The 11,656-nt window shown below is 45.2% G+C and overlaps 1 pseudogene; it reads left to right on the top strand.

Annotated features, from left to right (window-relative positions):
* The first annotated feature begins 9,708 nt into the window (after nt 1-9,708).
* LOC123627189 lies at nt 9,709-9,806 on the top strand (annotated as a pseudogene).
* The last annotated feature ends 1,850 nt before the right edge of the window (nt 9,807-11,656 follow it).

The raw sequence follows: 11,656 nt of genomic DNA, 5'->3' as shown, positions 1-11,656 counted from the left end.
CATGCCCTGTCTCTGTTCTCCCTCACTCTCTTACAGGACTTAATTTATTTTATTACCATTTGCTTCATCATTTGCACCAATCCCATTGCCACCCACTAACTAGGTGACAGCTTCCTTCAGAGCAGGGACAGAGCCATATTCATATGTGAGCCATCTAAAATACATAGATTTTATGGGCTAGAATTTTATATATGTATAAAAAAACCCGCACCTCTACTCCACAAAAAGAAGCCACATAAAAACCCCTAAACCATTGTAAAGGTCCCCAGGGAAGGGATTCCCTGGGACAGGCACAGCGTTGTGTTGAGCTGGCACACTGGCTGGAGTTCAGAAGCTTGTCTGCATTTCTTCCCTGGTTGGGTATCGGTACAAAGTGCTTTTAGTAACTGCCATGCTTCACAATTTCAATGACCTTTTTTTCTGGGAAATCAGACTGGATCTTCGGGCCCAATTGGGTGAAACAATGCATGTTCTGCGTATACCTATTGTTATTTGTTGGCTTAGCTGTGCACAACATTCTGAATAAGCTGGCTTAGGAGACACAGTGACTCATGTCATTTTCTCTGTAACTAGAGGTGACCTGGAGCACTTCAGGCTGGAGGAAATTGGTTTCTCGCATCCAGCTCTGTGCCTCCGACTGCAGACGAGTCCAGGCACCATCTCAGCATCCATCAACATGACTGAATTAGCTGCTGCTCTATCTGATATTAATGGTGATGGCGCCCGGCTGCAGGAAACCCTCCCGCTTGGCTAAAAGAGGTTGTGACCTACTTGCACATGGATGTAATGGGAGTGTGCAAACCTGCATCCGACTATAGCTTTAATATCACCATTAGAGACACAGTAACATTAACTGGGCAACCTCTTTAAAAACCCAGTGAGTACGAAGCTATGAGCTATTCAGATGTTGTGAATGAGGTTAATATTTATTAGTTCCATTTCTAACACTTAACTGACATCTACCTGGAAGTAAGTAGGCATGGAGGGTGGGAAATGGAAGAACACATGAGGTGCCGGAGAGAAGTGATCTGGGAGGACAGGTACTGGTGACCGATGACTACAGACTTGGCACTGCAGGGAGGACTGAGGCGACCTGGAGGCTGCCCTGAGCACTACTTGGAGAATGGGGTGAGTGTTTGAGAAGTGCTCAGAAAACAATTCCAAAAGGGAGAATCAGAGGGGCCCTGTACCGTGTGTAAAGTGGTCCCTCATTGTGTGTGTGATCTCCTAGTTGAGTAAGATGAAGACTAGTAGGATGATCTACAGTGAACCTGCAGGAGACACTATCGCTGATAAGTATGGGCAAGGTGGACGAAATTGTGAGGGCCTGAGGATTTTTAACAAAATGTAGTTGTCATTGTTTTTTTATTTTCATGAGTAATATATATGCAGAAAACTTGGAACACATAAAAAAGCACAAAGGACCCAACACACCAACAAAAACAGAAATAATTCCACCCCCTAGAGATAATAATCTTTACCATTTTTGCTACATACACTCCTGGTCTTTTGTCTGTGCCCATATGCACACATGTGCGGACCTTTTTTATGAATGTAAATATATCTCACTGCTCACTGTCCTCCAGGCTGCGCTTAGCATATCTGGAAACGTGCTGGTGTGCTGGCTGTGAGCGATTTTTCTCCGTCTTTCTGCTGTTCTGTACACTCCATCCTTCCCACCCCGCCTCACTGCCCTACTTGATCCCACGGAGACCGATTGCTGAAACTGATCCTGCTCACCCAGGGGCCTCTTTGTTTATCGACAGGGTACAAGGGCTCAGCTTAAAATAATGACAAGTCTCTGCTTTGTACATTGCTTGGCATATATTTTCTTTCTAAGTACAAGAGGCTTTCAAGTAAGCATGTAAGATAAAACGAAACCGATTGATCAATATAATCTCCAGCCTCACATTCGGGGCATCCCGTTTGGGAAACTAAACCACATAATCACAGCCCGGGGTAAGAAAACCGAGTCTGCACATAGAGGAAAAAGCTGAGATCTGCCGAAGGAGACACGCACAGCACATACGAGGGCATCCGCCCTGCACCTTCTCCCTCCACCTCTCGTGTTTCACACAGCTGGCACTGGCCCGTAACTTCCAAGTGTCGAGCCTGAATACTCAGTTGGGCCCTGTCTCTCCTTCCCTACTGCCACTGTCTCAGTGTGGGCCCCATCTCTCATATGGATGATTGTGTAAACCTCCTACCTTGTCTTTCTGCCCACAGTCCTGCCCCCTTTGACTCCATCCTTACCATTTGTGATTACATGAAATGTACTTTCTAATATCTCTGCTATCTGAGTATCTCTGTTCCTCTTATCTAGCACCGTGTAACAAGCCACCCCAAAATGCAATGGCATAAAATGACAATAATTTCAGTATGCCTGCAGATTCTGTGGGTCAAGAGTTGAGACAGTGCATAGCAGGGTTGGTTTTTCTCTGCCCTATGGTATGTAGGGCTGGCTGACTTGAGTGGCCGGGACCCGTGCAGCTGGAGTCAGAAGATCTACTCCTAAAATGCTTCTTTGCTTGTAGGTCCTGCCAACCTGGCCTGCGACACTGAAGGGCGGGCTCTGCTGGGACTGATCTATGTGTGGCCTCCCCAGTATCATGGCCTCAGGGTAGTCAGAATTCTCCATGGTGGCCCAGTGCTTCAAGAGCCAGTGTCCCCAGGGAGAAAGGTGGATGCTTCATGCTTCATGCCTTTTATGACTGCTTCAGAAGTCACAAACTTTGTAGCTCTGTTTTATGATCACCCATCTATCTATCTATCTTCTAGATTTGTATAAGCATAAAAGACAATTTTGAAGGGGTCACACCAAACTGCTAAAGAGGAGGGAAGGAGACTTTTACTCTCTATTCGCTATACTTCCAAAGGAGGAAGAAAAAGGAAAAAACAACACAACTAGTGGGATTATGGGTGATTTTCATTTTTTAAAGACAATCGCTTCTTATATTTTCTCAACCCTTCAAAGACTAACATTATTATGGTAGGTCCCAAGTTGGCACATTCCACAGACCACCCATATGCAGGGCATGTGAAGAGATTGTGAAATACCCATCACCAACCTTCAGGCCCTAGAAGAGAAAACCCCTGTGGGAGGTTTAAGGGGCTAGAGCAAGGCTTTCTTTATGCAGAGTGGTCCTGGCACTCTATTCCACGACTTACCCCATCCTGCGGTGGGAAACACCTCCTCGCCTTAATCCAGGGGCTTCACAGGAATCATTCAAAGACCTTGACCTGTGTCTCCTGGAGTTGAAGGGACACAAGACTGGTGACTGGCTTCCACCAGAGGAAGCCTAAAGGTGAAAGGCTGAAGGGGCCTCCCTTGCTGTAGAGTAAAGAGAGAGGACTCGTTGGCAGGGAGCTGCACTTTCACTGATGGTGGGGCATGGAATGAGGGGACCCATTCACAGGCCATGCCAATAGTGACACCACCCGACAGAACCACCAGCAGGGTGGAGTGACCTGGCAGGAGGGCACTATAGCTTGGGGTCCCCAGTAGAAGGATCTCCAAGGTACAGACGGCACACCACATGACACTGTAGCGGTCACATAAATCTTGGCCATTTGCCCCAATCCTTCCCCAAGGACCTGATTAAGGAAAGAGCAGCTGGCAGGTAGAAGAGGAAGAAGCAAAAAGCTGACCATGTACCCCTCCTTCACCTCAAGCTTCTGAGACTGAAGCAAGCCTCGTTGTAGGGATGAGAGAAGTTTTTATTTTTTATTTTAATTTTAATTTTTTTTTTTTTTTGAGACAGAGTCTTACTCTGTTGCCTGGGCTAGAGTGCCATGGCGTCAGCCTAGCTCACAGCAACCTCAAACTCCTGGGCCTCAGCCTCCCGAGTACCTGGAACTACAGGCATACGCCACCATGCCCGGCTAATTTTTCTATATATATTTTAGCTGTCCATATAATTTCTTTCTATTTTTAGTAGAGACGGAGTCTCGATCTTGCTCAGGCTGGTCTCGAACTCCTGAGCTCAAACAATCCGCCCGCCTCGGCCTCCCAGAGTGCTAGGATTACAGGCATGAGCCACTGCGCCCGGCCAAGAGAGAAGTTTTTAAATGAATAAGATATTGAAGGTATAATGTTAGACTTCACGTGACTTTTGCAGTACTCAAACGAGCATTCTTATAACTAAATAGGATCAGAGAAGCCAAGAATTTCATTCTTAAATGGGTTTTCTAGAGCAGGAAGAGAAAGAATAAAAAATAAAAACGTTGCTTCTATCTAGAGCTATAATGTGCCCAGTGCATTCAATAAATCTGGATTTTGTGTGTGTGTATGTGTGCTTTTCTGATTTTCCAAATTTTATTTGGAACATATTGCTTGTTATTACTTAAATGCACATGTAATCATATCACTTCTGTGCTTAAAACTCTCCGATGCCTTTGTGTTGCCCTCCTGATCAAAGCTCATTTGAAAACATGGCTTATAAGGAAAGCTCCTCATGATCAAGCCCCTGCCTACCTCTCTCTGCTCCTCTTGCAGCCTCCCCTGAGCCACGCAGACCCTGTAGTGTAGCCATGCACACGGAGAGCTTCCAAACCACCATGGTCTTCTGTGTCCCTCCTCAGCTCAGGTTGTTCTTTTGGCTTAGAATATCCCTCACCCTTACCCCTTATCTGAAGGGCTGGCTTCCATCCACCCTGCCACTCGGGAAGACCTCAGTTAGGAAGTTCCTTTAGGTGAGACACTGGGCTTTCCAGGTGGTAACTCCTGTGCCTGTAACCAGGTAACACAGTAGGCACTCTGCTTCCAATCCTATAAATAAACCAACACACCAATGATGATCGGTGCTCAGTGAATGTTCAGTGAACATGGAGAGTCAGGAAAGGCAACGGCGCTTTGTCTTTGATCACCTGGCTGAAGGTGGTGAAAGGTGCTACGTTCTCTGTGCCCTGCTGGAGCAAGGCAGAGGGTACCAGGGAAGGCTTTGGGAGGAAGCTGGCCCCCAGGACTGGTGGAGTGCCTCCTCTGCCCAGCACTGGCCTGCCCAAACAATGGTCACTTTTACTTGAACTAGACCTTGAAATCCGAAAGGCTCTGACCTTGGTGTAGATCGTTGCTCTGTTCTAATTTGATCTCGGTAAAACTACTCCTTAGGTTTCTGACTTGTCAGTCTTTCTTCTGAAGTCCGCTCCCTCCTGAGCTGATTTGGCCATATTTCGGGTGACAGACATAGGGCTCTAAGGACTCCATGGAATCTCTTTGATGAGAGCAAAAGACCCAAAAGTCAAATGTGTTGAGAAAGTTGGATCATATAGAATTTTGGTAACTGATGATTTTGCTTAGAAGTTTATGCTCCACTTGTATCACACTCCTTCTTTTTGCATTAGCAATCTAATAAGTCACATTAGCATTTCTTCATTTTGTTGTGTAGCAAGAAGTTGTTACCTAGTCCAGAATTGGCTGCTGAAGTTGCAGACTTCAGTTTTAACTTGATTTAGACCTGCCTCTTGGTATTCTCCACTGTTAATTTTATAAGCAGCCATGGAGTTCTCAGATTCTTAGACTGGAAACATTACAATACTTCATATTTATAAAATGCTTAAAGGCTTACAAATATTCTGGAGTTTTAAAATATATTATATCATCTGAATTTCACAAAAACTTATAAAGTTATTATCTCTTATTGTTATAACTCTTATTGTTATTATCATCATTTTAAAGATTTTATAGATGAAGAGAGTGAGCATCAGGAAATTTAGATTCTTTGTCTGAGGTCACAGAGTTAATTAATGCCAGATCTAGGGCTCTGCTCACTCTGCTAACACCACAGCTTTCGCTATCTTGGTTAGTCCATGTCAATATGATAAGGTCATTAATAACAGACTTTATAGTTGTTTGTGGTTGAGAGTTCAGAACAAAATCAACAATGACCATATCTCCCGGATGACTGTTTCAAAACCTCCCAGGAGGCAGCTGGGCCTATGGGAAGTGTCTAAGAAAGTAAAACTGACACCAAGAATTCACTTAACGTAGTTTTTCTTTAAGCCAGCTGAGTTTTGGGTTTGAATTGTGCTGTTGATGAAGTACAAAGCATGCCCTATATCTTTAATAAATAGTCTCATTACCTTTCTTTCTCTTGACAACAGAACTTGGCCAATGACATACTGGGATGACAGTTACATCTCCTCAGAGGGCTTCTTCTAGACTGTTCACTGGTATAAATTTGCAGGACGAGTTAGGGAGGATTTTTCATTATGGAAAATTTGACATTAATTCATTTACTCTAGTTACATATTCTTGTTTTTATTTATTAAAAGAACAAATATATTTCCTCTCAGTAAATGGAGCAATAAAAATGGCTTGGTAAATATAACTGAGAGTATTCAAGTCCCTGCCCTGTCCATTACTGGCAATGACCTAGGGCAAGTGATTTACGCTTCCCAGCCTTGGTTTCTTCATCTACCGGACTGGAACAATGACAGTTTCTTATTGCCTACCCAGTATCTATTCCCCCAATTTCCACTTGGGGATCCTCTTCCCCTACTCTCTATCCTTCTGATCTGGTTGGGGCTCCTCCACCTCACTTCAGAAATGCAGAACCTGACCCAGAACAGACTCTTCAAAGCCCCTGACCACCAGGCCAGTTCGGAAATGAGCATGTGACCTGTCTAATTAGAGTGCCTCTGAGCACTCAGGAGGAGGCTGAGTGCTGCTCTCCATTTCCTGCTGAGATAGAGACACTGGAAGACTGGCTGGCTGGAGCAGCTCCAGCCATCTGCCCCCACAGGGAACCTGAGAACAAAGCCAACACGCAAAGGAAGGTGGAGCCAAGCCAGAAGATGGAAGGAGTCAAGGTCTCGACAACATTGTTTGAGTCCAGTCGTGTATGAAGCTGGCCCTGTGCCTGAACTTCCCGGATTTGTGAGCCAGTACGTGCCCTTTGCAGTTATACCTGTTTTGTTCAGATTAGTCAAGACCATCCTAACTGATATTCTACCCAAACTTGACAGTTAAAGAAAACAATGTAAAGTGCTTAGCAAGATACCTGGTATATAGTAAGTGCTCAATAAAGGTTAGCTTGATTGTGCCTCTTACAGAGCTTATTTCAGAAAAGAGAGGACTCTATAATTATTTTAAATATCAAGCAACCTTTTCCAGGCATGGTAAAAAGCCAGTTGTATTGGCAGGATGAATCCGTGAGGTATTAATACAATATCAGAAATTCTGAGGCTTTCCTATCCTCCCGAACACCTGTCTCCTCGGCACCGCCAGCCCTAGACATCAAAAACAGTCTTTAATCCCTTTGTTTTAAGACCTTTAAAGAGAAGTTTCTCATTTAGCAATAGCCCCTGTGTGAATGGGTCTATTAGCTCCGTTCCTGTGGGCAGATTTTGATAGTCGTGCATAGAGATAGTAGAGTCCCCGGGTGCCCTGAGAGATCAAGAGTGACACAGCCACAGCCAGGGAGCCTGCAGGACTGAAAGTTCAGCAGTCTTCCTGTGCAGCTCTGCTCTAGCTGTCCTCACCAGGTGCCCTCAAGAAATTCTGATCTGAGATTTTTAAAAGTGGGTAATTTTTCTGAATTTAAAAGATATTTAAAGCTGGTCATGGTATCACACACCCGTGGTCCCAGCTACTTGGGAGGCTGAAGTGGGAGGATCACATGAGCCCAGGAGTTCGAGGCCTGGTTAACATAGTCAGACTCCAAAACCCAGGCCCCCTCTTTTGCCCAGGCAGCCCCCGGATCCTGCCCTTCGCTGCATCGGTTGTAAGGGAACCGAGGCCCACGAAGGTGACGGCAGCCGAAAGACAGTGGGAATGGCCCACCGTGGTGGGGCTGAGGAAAGGCTGCAATCACAGGACAAGCAACTTTCTCCCGTCAGGTGTGTGTGAGGCAGGGACCTGGGATGTCTGTGATTCTTGGCCTATGAAGGAGATGGCCAGAGAGAAAGAATGGAGAAGCCACCCAACTGAGTACAGAGTAAATATTTTAAAGTTTTCTCAGAACAATGACAGACATGCCCCTGGGTAAGGACCTGAGTCATATTTCAAGAAATTAGGTGGAGCTACCTGGAAGCAACAACCTAAATGACTTCTCAGACTTAACCCTAGAGGTTTCAATGTCTTCCTTCCTTCGTCTTATCTTTCCTTCCTTCCACCTCTGCTTCCTCTTCTTTTTTCTTTTACTTACAGTTCTAGTTTTCTTCCTTTCAAGCATACATACCACTCCTGCCACCCACCAAAGTCTCGTTCTGTTGATAGGAATAATTTCCACCTCCCAGTCCCATTCTGTGGCTGTGTAGACATTTTCTGCTTCTTTTCATCACTAGCAATACCTGTCAGGCAGCAGAATGCCAATGATTTGTGCCACCTGCTTCGCTTAAATGGCTCTAAGCCATTGTCAGCTAGGTCAGAGCACAGAGCCCCAGAGCAGATGGAATGCCACTTCCTGAGCCTGGTGACTTCAGAAATGGAACCATTTACAAGAATTAAGAAAGAATCAAAAAGAGAATCATTTTCTTGTACATTAAAGTCATTTAAGGCTAACTACCTGTACCACCTGAAATTAGTTTGAATTTGCTTCCCACACTCTGGGATAATTTGCATTCTAACATTTTATCATTTCCTACCTCATATTCTCTCATCCTTTCCCCCTCTATCTCACTGCTTGTATCTGAATAAATTTTCTATACATACCCCCCCAACTAGTATTGGTCCCAATACAAATTGGCATTTTTAATTGTCCTTATCTCTATGTAATATGCATAAAATAAATTGTTTGACAGGAAGAAAATGTATGCAAGACACACAGGAATGCAAGAGAATTATTTATCATAGATACCATAGGATAAAATATGATGAAACTACACATCAAATAGGATATTTTAGCTCCCTCAAAATCACATTCTATATCAGACAACTTCTTACCTAAATTCATAAGCAACTCGATCCCACTGTTTAGAGATTTTTTTTATGCTAAGGAATCTGTTAAATGGCTCTATGATGAAAATAATGATTTTAGTTGAAGTGTAAGCAGTGGCAATTATCTGAGGGCTTAAGAGAGCAGAGTACACTTGAATGACGAAAAGATTGATTTAACAAATATTTATTGTGCAACTACAACGTATCAGGCACTGTCTAGACCAAGAAAAGTCAAGGGTGACTGACCCTGATTTGGAGGATCGGCAAAGGTTTTACAATGCTGGTAACACCTCAGTCGAATTCTCCAAGAAGAACGAGAGTTTATAAGATTATCGAGAAGAGAAGGATATTCCAGGTGGGGAAGCAAGTATGAAGTCATGAGGACTGCTCTGGGGAACGTGAGTGGTTTCATGTGGCAAGAGTAGAAGGCTGTTTTAAAGGAGAGTGGCAGAAAATGAAGCTAAAGGGGTAGGCAGGGGCCAGTTCATGAGATCTCACAGGTTGGGGCACACACTGCAGTTCGCCATCCCATTAGCCGTTTCTCCTTCTTGCTAACAGAACTTTGATTTTGTTCAGGTGGTAGAGTGCCCAGGGCCAGAGCATAAATCAAAATTGGCCTAAGCCCACTGTCTTAGTTCCCACGATAGTAAACCCACTCCCAAAATAATGACAGTAATCCATTCATAAGGGCATGCCCATGACCCAAACAACTTCCATTGGGGCCACCTCCCAACACTGCCACACTGATGCTAATGCTTGGCCCAGGGCTGGATGTGGCGTCCAGTTCTGGCCAAAGAAGCATCAGAGGCGCGGCCGAAGGCACCGGGGAGACCCTGTTCACAAGCAGGGTGATTGCGTCTTCACGCGCATGCGCGAAGTGTGCCTCCCTCAGTCCTCGTTACGACGTCCGCGCATTACCCGTCTGTCGTGAAAAGAAATAAATAAAAAGAAGAAGCCATCAAGGAAAGAATTGCATCCTTAATTAAAAAAAAAAAAAAAAGAATTCCGTAAGCGGAGAAGTTTCCCATTTGCCCCTTCCCTTCCTTTGTGATCCGGATGCTGTCCTGGGGGCACGTGGTGTCCAGAGGAGCAGCAGCCTCTCGTGACCACAGTGAGGCCTGAGGAGGAAAGAGGGAGGGCGGAAAGCGACGGGGTCTTCCACAACATCACAGGGTCCCCACGCCAGTGGGAAGACGGCCTGCCCACGTTGGCACTTTCAAGTAGGAAAATAATAAATATCTTCATAGTTAAAGCCACTGTTAATTGTGTTTGCAGGCAAATCTGTCATAACTGCTGTCGTGCCAAAGATGACATTTGCATGGACGGCTAAGGAGTTTGGACTTTATCATGAAGAGGAATGAATGGGAGCTATGAAAAGGTTTAGGTGGGGTAATGAGTTTGTCAGATTTGTGCTTTGAAATCATCACACTGGCTGCTATCTGCAGAATGGGCTGGCCATGGAGAAACCAAGGCAGAGACCAGCTATGAGGCTCCTGCAGCTGCCCCAGATGTTAGGTAGAACTGAAGCAAAGGCGGTAGCAATGGTAATTGGGCAAGAGCAGATATGTCTGAGAGCTGGGTTTTTTTTGTTTGTTTTTTTTTTTTGAGACAGAGTCTCCCTTTGTTGCCCGGGCTAGAGTGAGTCCCGTGGCGTCAGCCTAGCTCACAGCAACCTCAAACTCCTGGGCTCAAGCAATCCTCCTCCTGCCTCAGCCTCCTGAGTAGCTGGGACTACAGGCATGCGCCACCATGCTCGGCTAATTTTTTCTATATATATTTCTAGTTGTTCAGCTAATTTCTTTCTATTTTTAGTAGAGACGGGGTCTCGCTCTTGCTCAAGCTGGTCTTGGACTCCTGACCTCAAGCGATCCTCCCGCCTCGGCCTCCCAGAGTGCTAGGATTACAGGCATGAGCCACTGTGCCCGGCCCCTGAGAGCTGTTTTTAAATCAAAATAACATAACTTAGTGACGAAGTGGACGTGAGAGGTGGGGAAGATGCAGGTGAATCAAGGATGGCTCGTGGTTTCTGGCTTGGCTGACAGGAGATCTGGCTCTAATTCGGGCTTTGCCACGAGCTAGTTGAGTCGTCCTAGGCTGGTTTCCTCATTTCAAGAAGGTCAGATTAAAAATGTGATAGCAGAAAGACCTTATCTCTCCTGACAGCTCCCACTCCCAGGAGCACTTTCTTTGCTGTGAGGACTAGAAGGGGCCAGGAGGACCACTCTGGGGAAGGAAAAACCCCTCTTCCTCTACTAGACCCTTGGATTTATTCATGCAGAGCTGGGCAGTGGGCAACTTTGAGCTTTTGTCTGCCTTTTCAGCTTACACTGACAATTTGAGAAGTGGGGCAGAGGGATCAATGATGCATGAGTGATGACCAAGTATGTAAATTAAAACTAGCAACGCATCGTTTCCCACATACCCTCAAGAGTTATTCTTTATTAAAGTTCTCATGCCAAGCCTTGTCTGCCTGTCTTTGGATTCACTGCTGGGCATGAGGGTCTTTCCCCTGGGCAGATTCTTTATCACCCAGATCTGCCAGCTGAGAAAGGCAGCCATTCGCACTCAGACAAAATGGTTGTTCCTTTTTATCGTGAGGGTAAGAAACAATAGAACAGGTAAAAGTGATGTTCTTACCCCCGGGGGGAATGATGCAAACCAAGCATAAAGCTCAGAGACTGTTGCCAGGATACCTGGTTGTGGTGTGGCAGAGGTCACAGAACCATGGACAGACTTTCACAAATGACTAATTAGCTTTGCTTTATTTGTCCTTATAGA

The sequence above is a fragment of the Lemur catta genome, chromosome 23 (genome assembly GCF_020740605.2).
Source record: "Lemur catta isolate mLemCat1 chromosome 23, mLemCat1.pri, whole genome shotgun sequence".
NCBI classification, from domain to species: Eukaryota; Metazoa; Chordata; class Mammalia; order Primates; family Lemuridae; genus Lemur; species Lemur catta.
Note: the sequence above shows the minus strand (reverse complement) of the source record. Positions and strands in the feature narration are given on the sequence as shown.